General features: G+C 46.4%; 1 protein-coding gene across 1 annotated transcript in view; it reads right to left on the bottom strand.

Moving 5' to 3' along the window:
• The window catches only part of YPEL2 (yippee like 2), a 66636-nt gene extending 64987 nt beyond the window's left edge, over positions 1-1649 (bottom strand). Inside the window, exon 1 of the mRNA XM_081218687.1 lies at positions 1456-1649. The gene's annotated coding sequence lies outside the window, so the exon portion shown is untranslated. The remainder of the gene's footprint in view (positions 1-1455) is intronic.
• Between the last annotated feature and the right edge of the window lie 12932 nt (positions 1650-14581).

The raw sequence follows: 14581 nt of genomic DNA, 5'->3' as shown, positions 1-14581 counted from the left end.
GGCTCAGTCTCAGTATAAGGGATAGACAAGTCAGGTTCAACCCATCTTTGCAGTCCTGTGGCAGTGACTAGGTCAAGGCAAAGTCAGGAAAGGGTGAATGGTCAAGTCTCACCCCAGAACCAGCGACATGAGTTGCCTTGGGCAAGTCGCGTAACCTCTCAGTTCCCTAGGTTCCATGCATGGCTAATGTTCTGGGAGCAAGTGGGGCACAGGCAATCAGAGAGCTTCCCTTGCCCAAGGCTCTAGGACAGGGAGTCCCATCTTGCACATCTTGCCGGAACAGAAGAGAGGAACATGGGAGGAAGCGCAAGGGGAAAAAGATGGTAGCTAGCTGTGTTGTTAGCTTTCAGACTCACCAGAAGCAAGGACGTACTGACAAGAGCCTCAAGACCCGAGGAGAGCAAACTGACAAGGAGGCCAGAGAGCAAAAAACCCAGCGAAGCCCAGGAGCGTTTTCCCGTGCCATTCACAGCCGCGGGAGTGCGGGAGGGTCAGCTACATAACAGAAAAAAACGGAGGACACTCACTCACTTGGCTTTGTAAGCTCTCGTAAGCTGAGAGTGAAGTCAGAGGTGGCAGTCTCCTGGGCTGGGTCCAAAAGAACAGGTGGTTCCCCCCACCCGCCAACGAGAGAAAAGCCACCACTTGGGTAAAGACATCCAGAGGAAGTCAGCGGCCAAGGAGGGTGAACTGGAAGCAGTGAGAGATCGGCGCTGCCCCTCAGCGCAAGTTCCCGAAAGGTACTCGCTGGAGAGGCCCCTTAATTCCGTCGGGCAGGAGTGAACTCGCGCCCACCCCTTTGGCAAGGGCCCTGGGGAGGCGCCGGGAAGCGGCCAGGCAGGAACTCGGCTGCGGTTACCTCGGCCCGGGGCCGGCCAAGCGCTCCTCGGAGTCTTGAAGGCAGCCAGTCCCCCAAAGGCGGGGGCACCGAGGGCGGCGCCCCCGGACCCAGTGTCTCCAGCGGACACCCAGCGACACCGGGGACAGAAAACGCCCGAAGCTCCCACCCTGCCCCCCACAGACTCCGAACCCGCGGGAACTATGCTCAGGAAGAAGCAGCAACCAGGTCTCCAGGTCACCCCCCTACCGCCCCGCCAAACCGCGCGCGCCCGCCTAGTCCCGCTCTTCGCACAGGTCCCCGGCCCCCGACCCGGGAACCGGTGCCTTCTCGGCTCCCGCCGCGGGCCGCCGCCAGGGCCCCGGCAGTGTTTGTAAACAAACCGGTCACGTGGCCCCGGCGGCCCGCTCCCCGCCCCCTGTGCTCGCGGCCCCCAGGGTGACCCCCCACCGGACCCCGCCTCGGCCGCGCAGGGCAGAGGGTGCCGCGCGCTCTGGGGAAGCCGGGCCGCAAGGACCACGGGACCTGCGCCCAGTGACGGGGGGTCGGGCGCCAGCGCTGACAGCGCGCCCCACGCCTACGCACGCCTGGCTCGCGCAGTGCTCACGTCTGCTTACCGGGCAGCAGGCAGCCCGGTCCGGCCAGCTCTGAGCTTGGCTCCGCGGGGGTGCGCAGCAGCAAAGGACCGCCCGGCCGGATCCCGGGCTCTGGGCGCGCTCTTAAAGCCACAGTCTCCGCCACTGCCGCCGCCGCCACTCCGCATCCCTCCGGGTCGGGGCCGGGGGCTGCCTGGTGACGGACGCGCCCCCGCGCCTATCCCCTCGGCTCAGCACATAGCAACACGCCGCGGGTTGGCTGGGCCCGGCCGCAGCCCATCCGTCTTGAGCCAATCAGCGAAGGACGGAACTCCGCCCCCTGCTTCCCCTACCTCCCACCCCCCACCTCTCGGCCCTGGCCGGGCTTGGGTGAGGGGAGTGTGGCGAGTGCCGGGCCAGGCCTTATGAGGCTCAGCCAGCAGAGCCTGGCCAAGCAGGGCAACTGGCCGGAGGAAGAGGGAGAAAGGGTGATGAGGATGGGTAGGCTCTCGGCGCCCGGGAGGAGGCCGTCTATTTGGGTTTGGAGTTTGTCCCCGCTTCCAGGCTGGGATTTCCAGACCCCGGGGTAGGGAGAGGGGAAGCTTTATAGTGCTTCTTCTACTCTCTAAGTCCCTCCTCCCACCTTAGGTATCCCTAACTCAGAGGCTAAGTTACCTGAGGAAGCTCTCGGGAACTGGGACAGTTGAATTAAATAAGACAGTGCCAGCCCGACGGGGCCCAGCCAGGACCTACTCAGAAGCAAAGCATTTCCCCTTTTCTCTCTGCTGAAATTTGGCGAATTAAAAGTAGGAACGAGGCATTACAGGAATTGGAAGGTACCTAGCCCCCAGCTGCTGCTGATTTTCCAAGGCTTTTAAAGAGAAATGATATGCCCCTGAGAGTAGGATGGTCAGTGATCATAGGGGAGGCGCCTACGTTCTGGGTCAGTGGAGTAGTGCTTTTCAGGGAAGAGAAGGTTAAAAAAATAAGCCCAGGGCAGTCAGGAAATCTAGGGAGGCACCAGGTGGGTGGAGTGGGGCAGTCTCCCAGCAAGAAAACAGGTCAGTTTGAGAAAGAATGCTGGCAGGGATCAGGGGCAGAGAGCAACCCAGCCTTTTCAGTTGGCCACTGTTAGTTCTGCAGTTCCTCAGAGAGCGGTAGGAAATGCGATGTTTTATTGAGCTGCTGTCTGAATGTGAGATGCTTCTGGAGGTGCTGCAGACTTCAGCCCCCTTCCCCACTGGTTTGCACATAAATGGAGAATGGTACGGGGTAGATCCCCAGGTGGCTCAAACTTCACCGCAACTCCACCTGGCAGTCTTTAAAATATATTTGATTCAGGGACTTCCCAGACGGTCCAGGGGTTAAGACTGCTCCCAATCCAGGGGGCATGGGTTTGATCCCTGGTCGGAGATAGATAGATAGATAGACATTTGATTCAGTTAATATATTTTGCATTCAAATTGTATTCAGTTAATATACCTTGCATGGTTGGATGTGAATCCAGTCCTAATGTTAATAAAATGTTAGTAAAAACAACAAAAAAGACCTCAAAAAATCGGTATCATACCCATGTATCAGTCTCAGTGTAAGCAAGAACACCTTGTCACTGTTCACAGCTGACAAAGTTGGAAAGTTTAAAACAGATTTTTTAAAAATGACTTTCAGGTGAGAAAGAATCATGAACAAGAAACATTTAATACTTAATCTATGAAGAGGTGGTAGATTCTTTCGTTTGATTTCTGCGCTCATCTGCCTCTTGGGAAAATTTCTTTGTCTCTCTAGGCCTTGGTTTCCACAGTTTAAAACAAAGAAAATTGAACTAGGATGATCTCTAAAGTCCCTTACCTCTCCAAAGTCTAATCAGGGCCCGAAAGTCAAACTCATTACAACGTTTCAGCAATATTCTCCTAGTGAGTCTTCATGTTGCCAGATCACCACTCCCCAACAGTAGATGTTACATTAGTTTAACACCCTAGGATATTGGTATGTTATGTAACAAGATTGGTGGCTACTGTTTTCTGTTTAAATAAGAGATAATGTGAGCTCAGGAGGACAAGCCTGGTGGGGTGGTTCAAGAGGGAGAGGTGAGGACCCCTGCAGGCCTGCCGTGTGTATGCAGGGAACTGGAAGAGGCAGCGGGACTTGCAAGACCTGGAGACAATAGACCCTGCCGGCAACCAACCAAAAAAAGGAGGTAATAAGGCTGAGGGTGCCTCCTCCCAGACAAAAGAGCCAAGCACTGTGAGTTGTTAGGCCAGAAGGTAGACGTGAAACAAAGTAGTAGAAGCAACTTCTCTTCCTCTCTGAAAGCACCTCTAATGGCCCCTCAGTACACATTTACTCAGTGCCTATTCTGTGCAGAATTTCCTGCTTGGCTTGGATGGTAGTTTCCTGAAGAATCTACCAAGAGGAGAGACCCTGAGGCCTAGGGAGAGTGTGTGAGAACTGACAGATATTCATCCCATAGGGCAAAAAAAGAGGTGGAAACATATAGGGAGAGAAGTAAGGAAATTTGTTCAGATTTAGCCAGAGGGCTTTTTTTCCCCCCTAGCAGTAAAAGTTTGAGAAGTTCCTAGCCTCACAGACACGTTATCAGCTTGGCTTTGTCAGTGGCCCAGGACCCTTGTCTCCTCTGTGTGTGGGCAAATTCATTCATTCCCAAAGCCTTCACAGCAGTTCTTTTCCAGCGTCCCCTTTCTCCAATCCCACATTCCTGCCGTTGCCACACTGACATCACTACTGCCGTGGAAAGGTCACTTTCACGTGCTCATCTCAACCTCTCATAGCGTTTGACCTGATTACACCCTCTTTTCCCTCACCACCCCCCCCAACAGTGCATCAGCAGGTCCCGTCAGCTCTACTTCAACAAAATACATTTGCTCTGAACACGTCTGTCTCTGCTGCTATCCCCCTGCTCAGAGCCACCAACATCTCTTGCCTAGATGTTGCAACGGCCTGCCAACCCACCTCCCTGCTTCCAGTCTCTACACAGCAGCCAGATGGTAGTTCCTCAAAACAAACTCCTTACGATGGCCACAAGGCCCTACTAAGCCAACCTCTCTGGTCTTTCCCTGTCGCTCCTTTGCTCATGCCGTTCCAGTCAAGCTGGCCACCTTTCTGCTCCTCAGGTACACTGGGCCTGGTCTTGTTATAGTGTTTGTATTTGCTGTTCCCTCCACCTAGAACACTGTCTCCAGAAGGCTGCCTCCTCACCACTTGGTTTTCAAGTCAAACATTTCCTCCATAGAGGCCCCCCTGATACTTACATGCCCACCAGGGTACCCTCTATTCTACCTACTCCCAACTTTTCTTTCTTTTTTCTTTTTTAATTTTATTTATTTATTTATTTTTGGCTGCCTTGGGTCTTCGTTGCTGCGTGCGGGCTTTCTCTAGTTGCGGTGCGCTGGCTTCTCACGGCCATGGCTTCTCTTGTTGCGGAGCATGGGCTCTAGGGGCGCCGGAGTCAGTAGTTGTGGCTTGCAGGCTCAGTAGTTGTGGCGCACGGGCTTAGTTGGTCCGCGGCATGTGGGATCCTCCCGGACCAGGGCTCGAACCTGTGTCCCCTGCATTGGCAGGCGGATTCTTAACCACTGCGCTACCAGGGAAGTCCCCCAACTTTGCATAACACATATCTCTCCCTGAAATTACTTTCTTCGTGTTTTTATTTGTTTTCTGTCTCACCCACCTCTGAAGTGTAAACTCCATGAGAGCGTCTGGGACTTTGTCTGTCTTGCTTCCTGTTGTATCCCCAGTGCCAGCAACAGTGTCTGGCACTCGACCAATACTTGTTGAATAAATAACTGAACAAATGAATGAATAGCGCATCACCTCCTACACCATCTCCTGCAGTTTCTTTCACTTTCCTTTATCTCTTTTCCCTCTTTGCTCTTTCCTCATTCCATCTCAAAGCCTTTTGTTTGATGACTCAATCCAAAGATCAGATCAAATGTCACTTTTCTGGAAGAGTTTCCCCTAACCTCTCTAGAAAAACTAATCTTTCTCTTCTCAATACCTTCCATAGCACTGTATTCATAACTCTATTACATCACTCAGCACTCTGCACTCCTTAATAAGAGTTGTCAGTTATCCATTCTCTCTGCCAGTTCCTCCTGGGCTGGAACCTTATCAGATCGTCTTTGTATGTTTAGCACCTGGCACATGGCAGGCCCTCCCTCCAGGTTTATATTTGAGTTGAATCCAGTAGGGATCCAAGCAGGAATGGATAGGTTCTGTCCTCAGAATCCACTGATTAACAGATAACAGTCTTACTTCATAGTATGAAAAGATTAACCTGAAACTTTAGGATGGTCTATAATGAAAGGAGCTGCCTACATTTTAAAATCACAGCACAATGGAAACTTCCTGAACGCTAAAGGCTACAGGCTCTCACACTACCATACCACCTGGGAAAACATTCCCCTCTGCCTGTCTGGGGAGGGGGAGTTGCTCCTCCCAGGCTTCACTCCCATCTCCCCCGACAAGGAAAGTCCCATGACATTACATCACAGAGGGGGGCCTGGTGCCATTTTCCTGCAGACGCATCATGGCAACAGTGCTTTGTTTCTTTATGTACAATAAATGCTTTCTCTGATCCTTGTCCAAGTTCCTCACTTTCAGTCATGAAAGTGGCTGATTATGTGCTTTTCAGACTGTAAGTGGGTAAGGGTTATACATCAGCCCTCCTGAACACACTCTGAACAAAACAGCTGCTCTAATTTATTGAGCACATGTTGTGGACAGAGCAGTTTCTATTCTATCTTGTTATATTTAATCCTCAAAGCAACCTGCAAGATAGGTATTTTCCCCCATTTTTTAAAGAAGCTGATCCTATGGAATTTGAACCCTAATCTATCTGGCTTCAAATCCCATTCATTCTCTTTCTTCTACACCATCAAAGAGAACAAATGCTTCTCCCCTCTTCTCTTCAAATATCCCAATCCCTTTTACAAGGAAACTCATCCGAACATCAGACTACCCAACAAAGCAAAATTCAGAGTGCCCAGAAACAAGAGGTGTAAGGGCTTAGCACTTCCATCCTAAAAACAACAATAGAAACTATAATATTTACGTGGTGTTTCCTATGTTCTAGGAGCTGGTACAGACACTTTACATGCATTGCTTAATTTAATCCAATCTTCACAACAACCTTATGAGGAAGATACCACTGGGTCTACATACCTTAACCACAGTTCCAAAATTCAAAAAGCTCGAAAAATTAAAAGTAAGTTTGACACAGCTCATATGGAACAATAACAAGTTAATAGTATTCAATAACTAAAATCTGGGGACTTCCCTGTTGGCGCAGTGGTTAAGAATCCACCTGCCAATGCAGGGTACATGGGTTTGAGCCCTGGACCGGGAAGATCCCACATGCCGTGGAACAACTAAGCCCGTGTGCCACAACTACTGAGCCTGAGTGATACAGTACTGAAGCCAGTGGGCCCGTGCTCTGCAGCAAGAGAAGCCACACAGTGAGAAGCCCACACACCTCAACAAAGACCCAACACAGCCAAAAATAAATAATAAATAAATTTATAAAAAATAAAATAACTAAAATCTGTAGGGTAAAAAATATTTGGGAGGATACAAGGAATTGTATTCTCCTTCTTTATTTTCATAAGCTACTAATAGTACTCTCATTGAGTATCTTTTAATTTCCAGTCCTTCCCATGTGGGCTAGTCTCAGTATTTGTCTAATCAATATGTTACATGTTATAATCAGTTACAGTACCATTGAGGATGTCTCTCTTCTGCACAATTTTAAAAAAATTATTTTTATTTTTATTTTTGGCTGCATTGGGTCTTCGTTGCTGCGTGTGGGCTTTCTCTAGTTGTGGCGAGCGGGGGCTACTCTTCATTGCAGTGCGCAGGCTTCTCATTGTGGTGGCTTCTCTTGTTGCGGAGCACAGGCTCTAGGTGCGCAGGCTTCAGTAGTTGTGGCACTCGGGCTCAGTAGTTGTGGCTCACGGGCTCTAGAGCGCAGGCTCAGTAGTTGTGGCACAGGGGCTTAGTTGCTCCCTGGCATGTGGGATCTTCCCAGACCAGGGATCAAACCCGTGTCCCCTGCATTGGCAGGTGGATTCTTAACCACTGTGCCACCGGGGAAGTTCCCTGCACAATTTTTAAATTGATGTAATAAACCATAGAAGATTTTCTTATGCTCCACTTTCAAAAAACAAAAAAATTTGACATAGCTCATTTGATGGCAAACTTCAGCTGACATGAGGTCATTCATAGGCTTTATTAATCTCATCTAGTATGTTCATATGTTTCTTAGAGGAATATTAATGTTCAGAAGAGCTCATACTCCCTAGTGTTTTATGTAATATACGGTATATGCACTGAAAGTTTCTAGAATCTAAAACACATCTATGCCAGGGTTTCAAATATGGGGTTGAGGACTATATTATTATCCTTACTTTACAGATAAGTAACTTAGGTTCAGAGAGGTTAAGTAACTTGCCCAAAGTGACACAGCTAGGAAATAGTAGAACTACAATTAGAAATATGTCTGGGGCTTCCCTGGTGGCGCAGTGGTTGAGAGTCCGCCTGCCGATGCAGGGGACATGGGTTCGTGCCCCGGTCCAGGAAGATCCCACATGCCGCAGAGTGGCTAGGCCCGTGAGCCATGGCCGCTGAGCCTGCGCATCCAGAGCCTGTGCTCCGCAACGGGAGAGGCCGCAACAGTGAGAGGCCCACGTACCGCAAAAAAAAAAAAAAAGAAATATGTCTGAATCTATGAAAAAAAAATTTGGAACACATGTGAAAGACTAAGGGCTAATTCTTCTGAAGGCAAAAATAGGAAGTGACAATTCACAGTAGAGGAAAAAAATAACTTGTAAAGATGTGAAAAAATATTCAGCTATAGTTATAACAAGAAAAAAAGTAAATTAAAATTACAATGAGGTACTATTTTTATCTTATCAGATTGGAAAGTAGTAAAAAGCTCAGTAACACTGTGTTGGAGAAGATGTGACAAAATAGCCACGTATATGTTGTTTGCAGTAAGGTAAATTGGTACAATTTCTATGAAGGGCAATTTGATAACCTCTCTCAAAATAAGAAATTAATATACTCAGAAATTTCACTTGTAGGAATTTGTCTTTAAAATAGACTCACGCATGTGCACAAAGATGATATTAAAGGATATTGTAACATTGTTAGTATTAGCAAAAACTCTGACTCTCTGGGAAATGTAACTTTGCAGTTGATTAAAGCCCAGAAATTTTACAATGCTCTAAAACTGATAATGGGGGATGATTATTTTTTCTGTTCAATAGACGAGAACCTCAAATGTTATTATTTTCACCCTATATTTTCACCCTATATTAGCCAGTTATCTACCAAAATTAGCAAAGTTATTTCAGAATTTCTTTTTATCCACTGACTTTACGCTTTTCAACTTGCATAATATGTTTTGAACTCACTTGTCATCCTGGTGGTTTCTTCATTAATGAGTTAAATAAAACTTTAATATATAGTTTCTGTGCATTTATATTGGAAGTATGATTTTCATCTTTTAAAACTAATACTTTGAAATAACCTAAATCCATCCATAAAGGACTGGTTGAATACATTACAATGCCTCTACATGAAGGAATACTCTGCAGCCTATAAAAAGAGGCAGGTTTATACATAGCAGGTTTATACATGGGGGCAAGGATCTTTGTTTGGTTCCCCAATGAACCTAAGCACCTAGAATAGTACCTGGGCACATAGTGTTCTTAGTTTGCTTCTGGCTGTGATAACAAACAATTCCAAAGTATCAGTGGCTAACCCACGCATACACACAAAACACATTTATTTTTTTCTCATGGATATGTCAGGTAGCTATGGTGGCACTGCTCCAGGCTGAGGGTCACAGGCTGGGTTGAGGTTGTCTTCTAGTGTCTTCTTGTTTAGGGACCACGGATGTGTAAGTACATGGTAACATACAATGTCTCTTAAAGCCTCTACTTTGAGTGACACATTGTCACTTAGGCCTGCAATCCACTGGTCAAAGAAAATCATATGGCCAAGTCCAAAGTCAAGAGAGAAGTATACTTTACCTTCTTTACAGAAAGACAGAAAGGGCCTCAAAAGTCACATGGCGGGGGCTTCCCTGGTGGCGCAGTGGTTGAGAGTCTGCCTGCCGATGCAGGGGACACGGGTTCGTGCCCCGGTCTGGGAAGATCCCACATGCCGCGGAGCAACTGGGCCCATGAGCCAAAATTACTGAGCCTGTGCGTCTGGAGCCTGTGCTCCGCAACAAGAGAGGCCGCGATAGTGAGAGGCCCGTGCACCACGATGAAGAGTGGCCCCCGCTCGCCACAACTAGAGAAAGCCCTCGCACAGAAACGAAGACCCAACACAGCCAAAAATAAATAAATAAATAAAGCAAAACTGTCAACAAGTAAAAAAAAAAAAAAAGTCACATGGCAGAGAGCAGGATGTATAACCCTCTTATGAGGAGTGGAGAACAATATTTCAATCTAGGATAATGCTCAATAAATATGTGTTAAATGAATGAATTGAATGAACAAACTCCAAGGATTCAGGGGGAGAAAAAGGCATGGGGCAGACCTATGGTACAAAGTATGCCACCATTTATTTTTTTAATATAAATATATAGAGAATGTATAGAAGTATGCTTGAATATGCCTTTACTATCTCTAGGAGAAACCTCAAGAAGCTGGTACCTGTGGTTGCTGCTGGGAGAAGAACTGGGAGCCTGGGGGCGAGGAATGGGAGGGAGGCTTACCATTTAGTATCATGTGTATGTATTACCTATTAAAAAATAAAGTTAACTTCTCTACAGAGGAAATAAAAAGAACAATCCAACACAATCTGACTGTAGAGTCCAAACACTAAAACCCTACGTTATGATATCTTTGGGAGAAAGCCATGGATGAGAAGACTTCCTTTTGTTCTTAATTCATCACAGACAAACCGTGCATGGCATCTCCTTTGTTTCAAGTTCTTGCAGACTCACCTATAGCACCACACCAATTACAATAAAATTCCATCTCAGCCAATTTTTAAATGTTCCAGAAGCATAATTTTCAAACCCAGTGGAAAGCTTCAGGAATGGAAGTCTCTGAAGAGAGAGGGGTGAAGCTAGTTCATCCTGATCCTTTCAACCAAATTAGCTCTGCTTTTAGCTGTTTGGCTTCTGAGTTTAAATAAAACCCTTCTCCTAATAGTAAAATGAGGTGATGACTATAGCTCTCTCATACTCACTTTGTGGTTCTGTGTGGAGCAGTACAATCCTTAGGCACCCTCAGAGCTTCAGGTAAAGTTCCCCTCCAGCAGTAACAATAAGGAGAATCAAAATGTGATGGAAGAGATTGGACATCTACACAAAAGACTCCCTTCGTCAGCAAATGGGTAGATAGAGATTTAGGAGTGTCCACATCCAATTAGGGATTAGGGCATAATTTCTAAGTAAGAACGATTGTATACGTATTGCTATTGTATCCAAAGCTGTAAAATAGTCTAGTCTCTGAGTGAATGCGTTGTGTTATACATTGTCTGAAGAATAGCCTCCTTCATTACTGAGATATCCCAGCAAAGAATGGGAATTCCACGACTGGAGGGTTGACAGTGGCACCTCACTCAATGGTTTCCTCTCAGCAGAGCCTGGGGAAACTTGCAGTTTAATGTGCCCTGTTTAATGGATTTACAGATTGTATTATACTACGGTGTTCAGTTTTCACTAAGTGAACCCTCATAAGAAGGACAAGAGCGTCCCGAGTTTCCTGCAAAGAAACAGCAAATTAAAGATAATGCTAATAACTAAAGCCCAAGCCAGCAAGAAAGTGGTGGGGTTGACATTTCTCTTACCTTTAATATAAGCTGTCAGCCACATTACTCAGTAAAAAGCAATAACCTCTTGTCGGATCTGACAAGAAGATACCAAAAAAATTCAAAATTATCCACAGATGATTTGAAAAAATGGATTTTTTTGTTGTTGTTGTTGCTGTAAGGAACATATAACCAGAAATGTTTGGAGACCCCTGGTTTGAAAAAATGACCCCTGAAGAGCAAGAATTTGTCAGTGACTCTCCAATGTGATTCAGACAGAAGGTGCCCAGCCAGAATCTGGGATATTTTATTCTGCTTAATGGGTCACCCCTACAGAGAGGCTGAATGAATCCAGCTATTGTAGCTTGATGATACCGTCTTGTAAGATCACCTAACTCATTTCTCAATTATATTCTTTTCATTTTTTTATTTTTTGGCCACGCCAAGCGTCATGTGGGATCTTAGTTCCCTGACCAGTGATCGAACCCACTCCCCCTGCATTGGAAGTGCGGAGTCTTAACCACTGAACCGCCAGGGAAGTCCCCTTAATTATATTCTTGATTTTCAAGTATAATTTATGGTTCTGATGTGGCTCCACATGTTGTCTTTCTTACAGATGTTTGAGAACGTACCATACAGTGTCAATGCCTGGTCATTGCATTATTCCAATATTGGACTCTTGTGAGCTTGGTTAATGTGGGTCCAACCCCGAGAGACTGCTCACCTCTAAGTGTTATGACAAAATGAATTCCTGGATTTGTCAGAATGATGCCCAGACCCTAGAAGACAGGGACCCTCAGTTTCCCCAGATGACTTCATCTCAGTACTCTCTTCTGGCAGTGCTGTAACCTAAATTCTTTTACCAAAGACCCTGAAAAGTAATACATATAGGAACCTGGGCCTTGTTTCTAAAAGAAGGGAGTTTCTAGCTCTGAATTGTATTCATTCTGTAGCACATCTAATGCTATTCTTGCTCAACAGCTTTTTCTTCTGTGCTCTCAGTTTTTGAACAGTGTTAATTCACTAACTTGAAAGCTGATTGTTGCTTTGGTCTGCCAGGCACCAAGGCCCAGGCTCCCAACAAAGGCTCTTCAGACAACACAATAGCCAAGATAAACTGACCCGCAGAGCTGAGTTTACATAGGCTCCAAGCTGCCTCTCTGCTCTCCTGGCCTGCTGCTGCAGCAGACTGCTAGATGATTGCACAGCCAGACTCCGAAGCATTCTCCCTCCCGGACTCTTCCTTCTTTGAATAAAACTGACATAGATCCATTTCCTTTAGTCAAATGACAATATCATCAGCTGTCTCAGCAGCTTGGCTGACCAGACTTTTATTTTTGCCTCACTGCCTGATGGCAATATTCCAACTCCAGCAATTTCTAGGAGTGAAGAGCAACCTATGCAGGAAAGGTAGGGTGGGCACCATGGAACTAGGCTGACTTTAGATCAATTAGGACTGCCGGCTGTTCTCAGCCTTGGTTGAATATTAGAGTCACCTGGAGAGCTTTTCAAACATAGCAATGCCTGTGCTGAACTCCTAGCAATTGTGATTTAATTAGTCTGGAGTGGAACCTGGGCATGGATGCCTTTAAAAGCTCCCCAGGTGATAAGTGCAGTCAGTGGTGAAGACCACAGACTTGGGATCTTATCCTCCAAGGGAGGATTTGAGGCTGATACAACTCTTTTCTAAGCTAAAGCTAGAAAAAAAGCTTCTAGTCTAAAGCTCCCTCCATCATCTCCACAAATTCCATTTTGCAATTCGCTCACAGACATATTTGCAAAAAGCTGCACAAGTAAACATGTGTTAATGATACAATGCCACACTTCACAGGTTCCAAGACATCTCATATATTCTTTCCTTTGACTCAAAATAACCCAGTGAGGTAAACAGGACAGGTATTATTATCCACAATTTTCTGGTAAGGAAATTGGTATCCTGAGCCAACTGAGGACACAGACTTCTGGGTTTTGTTCAACACTTTTTTTTTTTTTTGGCTGCATTGGGTCTTCGTGGCTGCACTCAGGCTTTCTCTAGTTGTGGCAAGCGGGGACTATTCGTCATTGTGGTGCGCGGCCTTCTCATTGTGGTGGCTTCTCTTGTTGCAGAGCACAGGCTCTAGGCACACAGGCTTCAGTAGTTGCGGCACGCAGGCTCAGTAGCTGTGGCGCACGGGCTTAGTTGCTCTGCAGCGTGTGGGATCTTCCCAGACCAGGGCTTGAACCCGTGTCCCCTGCATTGGCAGGCAGATTCTTAACCACTGCGCCACCAGGGAAGCCCTGTTTAGCACTTTTTAAATTACGTAATATATACTCTACAGTGACATGCATAACCTCAGCTGTCACATATGGGGGGAAATATTGCACAAGAGTTAAAAGCAAAGACTGTAAAATCAGATGTAAAAATTTGAGTTTTAGTTTTCTCACATATTAGTTTTATGATATTGGGCAGATATATAATCTCTCTGAGACTCAATTTTCCTCTACTGGATATAGTCCTGGAATACCACCTTCAAAGGGGTATCAGTGAGATATAATTGTTGATATTCTCATTATATGATCATGACACATTGACCTACTTGTGAGGATAGAAATAATTTCCAAGAATTATTTAAAGTTAGGACTTCCCTGGTGGCACAGTGGTTAAGAATCCTCCTGCCAATGCAGGGGACACGGGTTCAATCCCTGGTCCGGGAAAATCCCACATGCTATGGAGCAACTAAGCCCGTGAACCACAACTACTGAGCCTGCACTCTAGAGCCCGTGAGCCACAACTACTGAGCCCACATGCCACAACTACTGAAGCCCACGTGCCTAGAGCCCATGCTCCGCAGCAAGAGAAGCCACTGCAATGAGAAGTCCACACACCGCAACAAATAGCCCCCGCTTGCCGCAACCCTGAAAGCCCATGTGCAGCAACAAAGACCCAACGCAGCCAAAAATAAATAAATAAATAATTTTTAAAAAAAAGAATTATTTAAACTAGTTGGGCTCCTTTAGTCAAAGTTCTCTGCAGTATCAATCTTTGGCTTTCTTACCTGATACTCTGCAGAAAATGAGGGGCTTGATTGGTACTTGATAGTGGCATTTCTCACTACAGTCATCAAATGATTCCTTTTAAATCGGAAAGCAGAATTCTAGCAAAGCCACCATTTTAAATTTTTCTTCGTTTATTTTACCAAGGCAGGGCTTGATCGGTGCTTTTTTTTTGGCCATACCACATGGCATGTGGGATCTTAGTTCCCTGACCAGGGATCGAACCCGTGCCCCCTACAGTGGAAGCGCAGAGTCTTAACCGCTGGACCCACTGTTAGTCAGGTTTCTTCACTGCAGTTACTCCACACTCCCCTTTCTTTGGCAGCAAATTAGTACGTACAAACTACAC

The sequence above is a fragment of the Mesoplodon bidens genome, assembly GCF_964165515.1.
Source record: "Mesoplodon bidens genome assembly, chromosome: 19".
Classification (NCBI taxonomy): Eukaryota; Metazoa; Chordata; class Mammalia; order Artiodactyla; family Ziphiidae; genus Mesoplodon; species Mesoplodon bidens.
Note: the sequence above shows the minus strand (reverse complement) of the source record. Positions and strands in the feature narration are given on the sequence as shown.